This window comes from Ambystoma mexicanum, chromosome 1p (assembly GCF_040938575.1).
Source record: "Ambystoma mexicanum isolate Mex_15411 chromosome 1p, UKY_AmexF1_1, whole genome shotgun sequence".
Classification (NCBI taxonomy): domain Eukaryota; kingdom Metazoa; phylum Chordata; class Amphibia; order Caudata; family Ambystomatidae; genus Ambystoma; species Ambystoma mexicanum.
Window position 1 is genome coordinate 1037316335 of NC_090921.1, and position 10902 is coordinate 1037327236.

The following is a 10902-nucleotide window of genomic DNA, read 5'->3' on the forward strand; positions in this document are numbered from 1 at the left end:
TTGCCAAGCCTTGGATGTAGTGGTGAAACAGACATCCTTAGGTCGCTGGTTCAAATCCGGCTCGAAGGACTTTTGCCAAATGCAAATTTTATTGAATACTTGGAAAGTAAAATACTTGGAAAGTAAAATAACAGACAATTTATAATTATATTATATTTCATCACTGAAAATAGTTGCCTTTTGCTTTGAAGCTGTGGCCACGTTATTTTTCTGTCCGACACCAATCTTCGTTGGTTTCCTGTGAGGTGTTTTGGATCCCCATCTCTTGCTATGAACTGACAAAACAGCAGAATCCCCTTGACAATCTTGATTTCTCAAGGGAAATGAGAGAACACTATGCACCATCCAAGATATTAAAATATTGTCAAGGCACAACACGGCTGAATACTCTGAGGAGATGGCCTATGAGGCGCCGCCTTTCAACTTTTCCCCCATAGCATGGTGATCAGTAACATGCGAGAGACTGCGGAGGGGGTCATTTTTTTAATTGGGAACTGATGTGCTTTTACTCAATTCGGGAACCTCACAAGCCAAATTTGTAGTATTTTGCACGAATTGCAAGCGATGTTTACATGTCGACGGTTGAAGTGGAAGCTCGTATTGAGCTTGCTAGAGAATGATTTGCCAAGCCTTGAATGTAGTGGTGAAACAGACATCCTTAGGTCGCTGGTTCAAATCCGGCTCGAAGGACTTTTGCCAAATGCAAATTTTATTGAATACTTGGAAAGTAAAATACTTGGAAAGTAAAATAACAGACAATTTATAATTATATTATATTTCATCACTGAAAATAGTTGCCTTTTGCTTTGAAGCTGGGGCCACGTTATTTTTCTGTCCGACACCAATCTTCGTTGGTTGTCTGTGAGGTGTTTTGGATCCCCATCTCTTGCTATGAACTGACAAAACAGCAGAATCCCCTTGACAATCTTGATTTCTCAAGGGAAATGAGAGAACACTATGCACCATCCAAGATATTAAAATATTGTCAAGGCCGAACACGGCTGAATACTCTGAGGAGATTTTTTTAATTGGGAACTGATGTGCTTTTACTCAATTCGGGAACCGCAAAAGGAAAATTTGTAGTATTTTGCACGAATTGCAAGAGATGTTTGCATGTCGACGGTTGAAGTGGAAGCTCGTATTGAGCTTGATAGAAGATGATTTGCCAAACCTTCGATAGCTCAGTTGGTATAGCGGAGGACTGTAGTGGTAAAACAGGCATCCTTAGGTTGCTGGTTCAAATCTGGCTCGAAGGACTTTTGCCAAATGCACATTTTATTGAATACTTGGAAAGTAAAATACTTGGAAAATAAAATAACAGACAATTTATAATTATATTATATTTCATCACTGAAAATAGATGCCTTTTGCTTTGAGGCTGTGGCCATGTTATTTTTCTGTCCGACACCCATCTTCGTTGGTTTCCTGTGAGGTGTTTTGGATCCCCATCTCTTGCTATGAACTGTCAAAACAGCAGAATCCCCTTGACAATCTTGATTTCTCAAGGGAAATGAGAGAACACTATACACCATCCAAGATATTAAAATATTGTCAAGGCCCAACACGGCTGAATACTCTGAGGAGATGGCCTGTGAGGCGCCGCTTTTCAACTTTTCCCCCTTAGTATGGTGGTCAGTAACATGCAGGAGACTGCGGAGGGGGTCATTTTTTTAATTGGGAACTGATGTTCTTTTACTCAATTCGTGAACCTCACAAGCCAAATTTGTAGTATTTTGCACGAATTGCAAGAGATGTTTACATGTCGACGGTTGAAGTGGAAGCTCGTATTGAGCTTGCTAGAGACCAATTTGCAAAGCCTTCGATAGCTCAGTTGGTAGAACAGAGGACTGTAGTGGTGAAACAGGCATCCTTACATTGCTGGTTCAAATCCAGCTCGAAAGACTTTTGCCAAATGCAAATTTTATTGAATACTTGGAAAGTAAAATACTTGGAAAATAAAATAACAGACAATTTATAATTATATTATATCTCATCCCTGAAAATAGATGCCTTTTGCTTTGAAGCTCTGGCCACGTTATGTTTCTGTCCAACACCAATCTTCATTGGTTTCCTGTGAGGTGTTTTGGATCCCCATCTCTTGCTATGAACTGACAAAACAGCTGAATCTCCTTGACAATCTTTATTTTTCAATGGAAATGAGAGACCACTATACACCATCTAAGATATTAAAATATTGTCAAGGCCCAACACTGCTGAATACTCTGAGGAGATGGCCTGTGAGGCGCCGCCTTTCAACTTTTCCTCCTTAGTATGGTGGTCAGTAACATGCGGGAGAATGCGGAGGGGGTCATTTCTTTAATTGGGAACTGATGTGCTTTTACTCAATTCGGGAACCTCACAATCCAAATTTGTAGTATTTCGTACGAATTGCAAGAGATGTTTGCATGTCGACGGTTGAAGTGGAAGCTCGTATTGAGCTTGCTAGAAAATGATTTGCCAAACCTTCGATAGCTCAGTTGGTAGAGCAGAGGACTGTAGTGTTAAAATAGGCATCTTTAGGTCGCTGGTTCAAATCCGGCTCAAAGGACTTTTGCCAAATGCAAATTTTATTGAATACTTGGAAAGTAAAATACTTGGAAAATAAAATAACAGACAATTCATAATTATATTATATTTCATCGCTGAAAATAGATGCCTTTTGCTTTGAGGCTGTGGCCATGTTATTTTTCTGTCCGACACCCATCTTCGTTGGTTTCCTGTGAGGTGTTTTGGATCCCCATCTCTTGCTATGAACTGTCAAAACAGCAGAATCCCCTTGACAATCTTGATTTCTCAAGGGAAATGAGAGAACACTATACACCATCCAAGATATTAAAATATTGTCAAGGCCCAACACGGCTGAATACTCTGAGGAGATGGCCTGTGAGGCGCTGCCTTTCAACTTTTCCCCCTTAGTATGGTGGTCAGTAACATGCAGGAGACTGCGGAGGGGGTCATTTTTTTAATTGGGAACTGATGTTCTTTTACTCAATTCGTGAACCTCACAAGCCAAATTTGTAGTATTTTGCACGAATTGCAAGAGATGTTTACATGTCGACGGTTGAAGTGGAAGCTCGTATTGAGCTTGCTAGAGACCGATTTGCACAGCCTTCGATAGCTCAGTTGGTAGAGCAGAGGACTGTAGTGGTGAAACAGGCATCCTTACATCGCTGGTTCAAATCCAGCTCGAAAGACTTTTGCCAAATGCAAATTTTATTGAATACTTGGAAAGTAAAATACTTGGAAAATAAAATAACAGACAATTTACAATTATATTATATCTCATCACTGAAAATAGATGCCTTTTACTTTGAAGCTCTGGCCACGTTATGTTTCTGTCCAACACCAATCTTCATTGGTTTCCTGTGAGGTGTTTTGGATCCCCATCTCTTGCTATGAACTGACAAAACAGCTGAATCTCCTTGACAATCTTAATTTTTCAATGGAAATGAGAGAACACTATACACCATCTAAGATATTAAAATATTGTCAAGGCCCAACACTGCTGAATACTCTGAGGAGATGGCCTGTGAGGTGCCGCCTTTCAACTTTTCCTCCTTAGTATGGTGGTCAGTAACATGCAGGAGAATGCGGAGGGGGTCATTTTTTTAATTGGGAACTGATGTGCTTTTACTCAATTCGGGAACCTCACAATCCAAATTTGTAGTGTTTTGTACGAATTGCAAGAGATGGTAGCATGTCGACGGTTGAAGTGGAAGCTCGTATTGAGCTTGCTAGAAAATGATTTGCCAAATCTTCGATAGCTCAGTTGGTAGAGCAGAGGACTGTAGTGGTAAAACAGTAATGCTTAGGTCGCTGGTTCAAATCTGGCTCGAAGGACTTTTGCCAAATGCAAATTTTATTGAATACTTGGAAAGTAAAATACTTGGAAAATAAAATAACAGACAATTTATAATTATATTATATTTCATCACTGAAAATAGATGCCTTTTGCTTTGAGGCTGTGGCCACGTTATTTTTCTGTCCGACACCAATCTTCATTGGTTTCCTGTGTGGTATTTTGGATCCCCATCTCTTGCTATGAACTGGCAAAACAGCAGAATCCCCTTGACAATCTTGATTTCTCAAGGGAAATGAGAGAACACTATACACCATCCAAGATATTAAAATATTGTCAAGGCCCAACATGGCTGAATACTCTGAGGAGAGGGCCTGTGAGGCGCCTCCTTTCAACTTTTCCCCCTTAGTATGGTGGTCAGTAACATGCGGGAGACTGCAGAGGCGGTCATTTTTTTAATTGGGAATTGATGTGCTTTTACTCAATTCGTGAACCTCACAAGCCAAATTTGTAGTAATTTGCACGAATTGCAAGAGATGTTTACATGTCGACGGTTGAAGTGGAAGCTCGTATTGAGCTTGCTACAGAACAATTTGCGAAGCCTTTGATAGCTCAGTTGGTAGAGTGGAAGACTGTAGTGTGTGAAACAGGCATCCTTACGTTGCTGGTTCAAATCCTGCTCGAAGGACTTTTGCCAAATGCAAATTTTATTGAATATTTGGAAAGTAAAATACTTGGAAAGTAAAATAACAGACAATTTATAATTGTATTATATTTCATCACTGAAAATAGATGCCTTTTGCTTTGAGGCTGTGGCCACGTTATTTTTCTGTCTGACACCAATCTTCATTGATTTCCTGTGTGGTATCTTGGATCCCCATCTCTTGCTATGAACTGGCAAAACAGCAGAATCTCCTTGACAATCTTGATTTCTCAAGGGAAATGAGAGAACACTATACACCATCCAAGATATTAAAATATTGTCAAGGCCCAACATGGCTGAATACTCTGAGGAGATGGCCTGTGAGGTGCCGCTTTTCAACTTTTCCCCCTTAATATGGTGGTCAGTAACATGTGGGAGACTGCGGAGGGGGTAATTTTTTTAATTGGGAACTGATGTGCTTTTACTCAATTCGGGAACCTCACAAGCCAAATTTGTAGTATTTTGCATGAATTGCAAGAGATGTTTACATGTCGACGGTGGAAGTGGAAGCTCGTATTGAGCTTGCTAGAGAATGATTTGCCAAGCCTTGGATGTAGTGGTGAAATAGACATCCTTAGGTCGCTGGTTCAAATCCGGCTCGAAGGACATTTGCCAAATGCAAATTTTATTGAATACTTGGAAAGTAAAATACTTGGAAAATAAAATAACAGACAATTTACAATTATATTATATTTCATCCATGAAAATAGATGCCTTTTGCTTTGAGGCTCTGGCCACGTTATGTTTCTGTCCAACACCAATCTTCATTGGTTTCCTGTGAGGTGTTTTGGATCCCCATCTCTTGCTATGAACTGGCAAAACAGCAGAATCTCCTTGACAATCTTGATTTCTCAAGGGAAATGAGAGAACACTATACACCATCCAAGATATTAAAATATTGTCAAGGCCCAACATGGCTGAATACTCTGAGGAGATGGCCTGTGAGGCGCCGCCTTTCAACTTTTCCTCCTTAGTATGGTGGTCAGTAACATGCGGGAGACTGCGGAGGGGGTCATTTTTTTAATTGGGAACTAATGTGCTTTTACTCAATTCGGGAACCTCACAAGCCAAATTTGTAGTATTTTGCACGAATTGCAAGAGATGTTTGCATGTCGACGGTTGAAGTGGAAGCTCGTATTGAGCTTGCTAGAAACCGATCAGCCAATCCTTTGATAGCTCAGTTGGTAGAATGGAGGACTGTAGTGGTGAAACAGGCATCCTTACATCGCTGGTTCAAATCCAGCTCGAAGGACTTTTGCCAAATGCAAATTTTATTGAATACTTGGAAAGTAAAATAACAGACAATTTATAATTATATTCTATTTCATCACTGAAAATAGATGCCTTTTGCTTTGAGGCTGTGGCCATGTTATTTTTCTGTCCGACACCCATCTTTGTTGGTTTCCTGTGAGGTGTTTTGGATCCCCATCTCTTGCTATGAACTGACAAAACAGCAGAATCCCCTTGACAATCTTGATTTCTCAAGGGAAATGAGAGAACACTATACACCATCCAAGATATTAAAATATTGTCAAGGCCCAACATGGCTGAATACTCTGAGGAGATGGCCTGTGAGGCGCCGCCTTTCAACTTTTCCCCCTTAGAATGGTGGCCAGTAACATGCGGAAGACTGCGGAGGGGGTCATTTTTTTAATTGTTAACTGATGTGCTTTTACTCAATTCGTGAACCTCACAAGCCAAATTTGTAGTATTTTGCACGAATTGCAAGAGATGTTTACATGTCGACGGTTGAAGTGGAAGCTCGTATTGAGCTTGCTAGAGACCGATTTGCAAAGCCTTCGATAGCTCAGTTGGTAGAGCAGAGGACTGTAGTGATGAAACAGGCATCCTTACATCGCTGGTTCAAATCCAGCTCGAAAGACTTTTGCCAAATGCAAATTTTATTGAATACTTGGAAAGTAAAATACTTGGAAAATAAAATAACAGACAATTTATAATTATATTATATCTCATCACTGAAAATAGATGCCTTTTGCTTTGAAGCTCTGGCCACGTTATGTTTCTGTCCAACACCAATCTTCATTGGTTTCCTGTGAGGTGTTTTGGGTCCCCATCTCCTGCTATGAACTGACAAAACAGCTGAATCTCCTTGACAATCTTAATTTTTCAATGGAAATGAGAGAACATTATACACCATCTAAGATATTAAAATATTGTCAAGGCCCAACACTGCTGAATACTCTGAGGAGATGGCCTGTGAGGCGCCGCCTTTCAACTTTTCCTCCTTAGTATGGTGGTCAGTAACATGCGGGAGAATGCGGAGGGGGTCATTTTTTTAATTGGGAACTGATGTGCTTTTACTCAATTCGGGAACCTCACAAGCCAAATTTGTAGTATTTTGTACGAATTGCAAGAGATGTTTGCATGTCGACGGTTGAAGTGGAAGCTCGTATTGAGCTTGCTAGAAAATGATTTGCCAAACCTTCGATAGCTCAGTTGGTAGAGCAGAGGACTGTAGTGTTAATACAGGCATCCTTAGGTCGCTGGTTCAAATCCGGCTCGAAGGACTTTTGCCAAATGCAAATTTTATTGAATACTTGGAAAGTAAAATACTTGGAAAATAAAATAACAGACAATTCATAATTATATTATATTTCATCACTGAAAATAGATGCCTTTTGCTTTGAGGCTGTGGCCATGTTATTTTTCTGTCCGACACCCATCTTTGTTGGTTTCCTGTGAGGTGTTTTGGATCCCCATCTCTTGCTATGAACTGACAAAACAGCAGAATCCCCTTGACAATCTTGATTTCTCAAGGGAAATGAGAGAACACTATACACCATCCAAGATATTAAAATATTGTCAAGGCCCAACATGGCTGAATACTCTGAGGAGATGGCCTGTGAGGCGCCGCCTTTCAACTTTTCCCCCTTAGTATGGTGGCCAGTAACATGCGGAAGACTGCGGAGGGGGTCATTTTTTTAATTGTTAACTGATGTGCTTTTACTCAATTCGTGAACCTCACAAGCCAAATTTGTAGTATTTTGCACGAATTGCAAGAGATGTTTACATGTCGACGGTTGAAGTGGAAGCTCGTATTGAGCTTGCTAGAGACCGATTTGCAAAGCCTTCGATAGCTCAGTTGGTAGAGCAGAGGACTGTAGTGATGAAACAGGCATCCTTACATCGCTGGTTCAAATCCAGCTCGAAAGACTTTTGCCAAATGCAAATTTTATTGAATACTTGGAAAGTAAAATACTTGGAAAATAAAATAACAGACAATTTATAATTATATTATATCTCATCACTGAAAATAGATGCCTTTTGCTTTGAAGCTCTGGCCACGTTATGTTTCTGTCCAACACCAATCTTCATTGGTTTCCTGTGAGGTGTTTTGGGTCCCCATCTCCTGCTATGAACTGACAAAACAGCTGAATCTCCTTGACAATCTTAATTTTTCAATGGAAATGAGAGAACACTATACACCATCTAAGATATTAAAATATTGTCAAGGCCCAACACTGCTGAATACTCTGAGGAGATGGCCTGTGAGGCGCCGCCTTTCAACTTTTCCTCCTTAGTATGGTGGTCAGTAACATGCGGGAGAATGCGGAGGGGGTCATTTTTTTAATTGGGAACTGATGTGCTTTTACTCAATTCGGGAACCTCACAAGCCAAATTTGTAGTATTTTGTACGAATTGCAAGAGGTGTTTGCATGACGACGGTTGAAGTGGAAGCTCGTATTGAGCTTGCTAGAAAATGATTTGCCAAACCTTCGATAGCTCAGTTGGTAGAGCAGAGGACTGTAGTGTTAATACAGGCATCCTTAGGTCGCTGGTTCAAATCCGGCTCGAAGGACTTTTGCCAAATGCAAATTTTATTGAATACTTGGAAAGTAAAATACTTGGAAAATAAAATAACAGACAATTCATAATTATATTATATTTCATCACTGAAAATAGATGCCTTTTGCTTTGAGGCTGTGGCCATGTTATTTTTCTGTCCGACACCCATCTTCGTTGGTTTCCTGTGAGGTGTTTTGGATCCCCATCTCTTGCTATGAACTGACAAAACAGCAGAATCCCCTTGACAATCTTGATTTCTCAAGGGAAATGAGAGAACACTATACACCATCCAAGATATTAAAATATTGTCAAGGCCCAACACGGCTGAATACTCTGAGGAGATGGCCTGTGAGGCGCCGCCTTTCAACTTTTCCCCCTTAGCATGGTGATCAGTAACATGCGAGAGATTGCGGAGGGGGTCATTTTTTTAAATGGGAACTGATGTGCTTTTACTCAATTCGTGAACCTCACAAGCCAAATTTGTAGTATTTTGCACGAATTGCAAGAGATGTTTACATGTCGACGGTTGAAGTGGAAGCTCGTATTGAGCTTGCTAGTGACCGATTTGCCAAGCCTTCGATAGCTCAGTTGGTAGAGCAGAGGACTGTAGTGGTGAAACAGGCATCCGAAACACTTTTGCCAAATGCAAATTTTATTGAATACTTGGAAAGTAAAATACTTGGAAAGTAAAATAACAGACAATTTATAATTATATTATATTTCATCACTGAAAATAGATGCCTTTTGCTTTGAGGCTGTGGCCACGTTATTTTTCTATCCGACACCAATCTTCTTTGGTTTCCAGTGTGGTATTTTGGATTCCCATCTCTTGCTATGAACTGGCAAAACAGCAGAATCCCCTTGACAATCTTGATTTCTCAAGGGAAATGAGAGAACACTATACACCATCCAAGATATTAAAATATTGTCAAGGCCCAACATGGCTGAATACTCTGAGGAGATGGCCTGTGAGGCGCCGCCTTTCAACTTTTCCCCCTTAGTATGGTGGTCAGTAACATGCGGGAGACTGCGGAGGGGGTCATTTTTTTAATTGGGAACTGATGTGCTTTTACTCAATTCGGGAACCTCACAAGCCAAATTTGTAGTATTTTGCACGAATTGCAAGAGATGTTTGCATGTCGACGGTTGAAGTGAAAGCTCGAATTGAGCTTGCTAGAGAATGATTTGCCAAGCCTTCGATAGCTCAGTTGGTAGAGCGGAGGACTGTAGTGGTAAAATAGGCATCCTTAGGTCGCTGGTTCAAATCCGGCTGGAAGGACTTTTGCCAAATGCAAATTTTATTGAATACTTGGAAAGTAAAATACCTGGAAAGTAAAATAACAGACAATTTATAATTATATTATATTTCATGACTGAAAATAGATGCCTTTTGCTTTGAGGCTGTGGCCACGTTATTTTTCTGTCCGACACCAATCTTCATTGGTTTCCTGTGTGGTATTTTGGATCCCCATCTCTTGCTATGAACTGGCAAAACAGCAGAATCTCCTTGAACAATCTTGATTTCTCATGGGAAATGAGAGAACACTACACTCCATCCAAGGTATTAAAATATTGTTAAGGCCGAACACTGCTGAATACTCTGAGGAGATGGCCTGTGAGGCGCCGCCTTTCAACTTTTCCTCCTTAGTATGGTGGTCAGTAACATGCGGGAGACTTCGGAGGGGGTCATTTTTTTAATTGTCAACTGATGTGCTTTTACTCAATTCGGGAACCTCACAAGCCAATTTTGTAATATTTTGCACAAATTGCAAGAGATGTTTACAAGTCGACGTTTGAAGTGGAAGCTCGTATTGAGTTTGCTAGAGAATGATTTGCCAAGCTTTGGATGTAGTGGTGAAACAGACATCCTTAGGTCGCTGGTTCAAATCTGGCTCGAAGGACTTTTGCCAAATACAAATTTTATTGAATACTTGGAAAGTAAAATACTTGAAAAGTAAAATAACAGACAATTTATAATTATATTATATTTCATCACTGAAAATAGATGCCTTTTGCTTTGTGGATGTGGCAATGTTATTTTTCTGTTCGACACCAATCTTCGTTGGTTTCCTGTGAGGTGTTTTGGATCCCCATCTCTTGCTATGAACTGACAAAACAGCAGAATCCCCTTGACAATCTTGATTTCTCAAGGGAAATGAGAGAACACTATACACCATCCAAGATATTAAAATATTGTCAAGGCCCAACACGGCTGAATACTCTGAGGAGATGGCCTGTGAGGCGCCGCCTTTCAACTTTTCCCCCTTAGCATGGTGATCAGTAACATGCGAGAGACTGCGGAGGGGGTCATTTTTTTAAATGGGAACTGATGTGCTTTTACTCAATTCGTGAACCTCACAAGCCAAATTTGTAGTATTTTGCACGAATTGCAAGAGATGTTTACATGTCGACGGTTGAAGTGGAAGCTCGTATTGAGCTTGCTAGTGACCGATTTGCCAAGCCTTCGATAGCTCAGTTGGTAGAGCAGAGGACTGTAGTGGTGAAACAGGCATCCTTACATCGCTGGTTCAAATCCAGCTCGAAGGACTTTTGCCAAATGCAAATTTTATTGAATACTTGGAAAGTAAAATAC

General features: G+C 40.4%; 2 non-coding genes across 2 annotated transcripts; both read left to right on the forward strand.

Moving 5' to 3' along the window:
* Positions 1-6944: 6944 nt before the first annotated feature.
* Positions 6945-7030, forward strand: TRNAY-GUA (transfer RNA tyrosine (anticodon GUA)). Its single transcript is given in 2 exon segments — positions 6945-6981; positions 6995-7030. It is a non-coding gene; the product is annotated as a tRNA-Tyr (tRNA).
* A 1206-nt stretch (positions 7031-8236) lies between these two features.
* On the forward strand, positions 8237-8322 carry TRNAY-GUA (transfer RNA tyrosine (anticodon GUA)). Its single transcript is given in 2 exon segments — positions 8237-8273; positions 8287-8322. It is a non-coding gene; the product is annotated as a tRNA-Tyr (tRNA).
* Positions 8323-10902: the final 2580 nt, after the last annotated feature.